Source organism: Trichechus manatus, unplaced genomic scaffold, assembly GCF_000243295.1.
Source record: "Trichechus manatus latirostris isolate Lorelei unplaced genomic scaffold, TriManLat1.0 scaffold00033, whole genome shotgun sequence".
Classification (NCBI taxonomy): Eukaryota; Metazoa; Chordata; class Mammalia; order Sirenia; family Trichechidae; genus Trichechus; species Trichechus manatus.
This window is the reverse complement of record NW_004443969.1, coordinates 14,142,517-14,143,480: the sequence shown is the minus strand read 5'-3', so window position 1 is coordinate 14,143,480 and position 964 is coordinate 14,142,517.

Genomic DNA, 964 nt, shown 5'->3' with positions numbered 1-964 from the left:
TTCACAAATCCATGGACTTTTAAAGCAGAAACAGTGACCCTTAATATATGATTCCCCAGGGTCAAGGAACACCAGGATTAAATGCAGACCATAACAAAAGATTCTGTTTTAGGAATACATAAAACAACCTCACCGAAGAAGAAGGAAGAAAAGGTGATCTAAGTAACTTTGGAAACGAATAGAGACTGTAAGAAAAAAGAAACTATATGAACACTGTATTCTAGTGGGTAAAGGTATTTCCTATAGGATACAGGCTAAGATTTCGGAAATCATTACACATGTGTATTGGAAATAAACAATTAAGAACATGGATAACAGGTATTATGAGTTAGGTTTTTCACCATTAGAGTGAAAGTTTACATATGTTTACATGTAAACTCTCAAATGGAAGAGACTAGAATGATCCGTGTGGTAATAAATTAGAGTTGGAGACATGAATATGAACTCATGTTTAGCTTAATACAAATAGTGATGGGTTGTTGCTGTTGGATCCCTGGCTAACAGTGGTAAAGTACTCAGCTTGCTGATGGAAATGTTAGCAGTTCAAACCTACCAACTGATCTATGGGAGAAAGATGTGGGAGTGGGCCTCCATAAGGATTTACAACCTTGGAAACCCTATGGGGGCAGTTTTACTCTGTAGTATAGGGTCACTACGAGATGGAATAGACTCAACAGCAATGGGTAGTGGTGGTGGTGGTGGTCGTTGTTAGGTGCCATCAAGTTGGTTCTGACTCAGAGACAGAATGAAACACTGCCTGGTCCTGCAACATCCTCAGAATCATTGCTGTGTTTGAGCCCATTGTTGCACCCACTGTTTCAATCCATCTCATTAAGGGTCTTCCTCTTTTTCGCTGACCCACTACAAAGCATGACGTCCTTCTCCAGGGATTGGTCCCTCATGATAACATGTCCAAAGTATGTGAGATGATTAGAATGCTCACTTCTAACGAGCATTCTGGCTA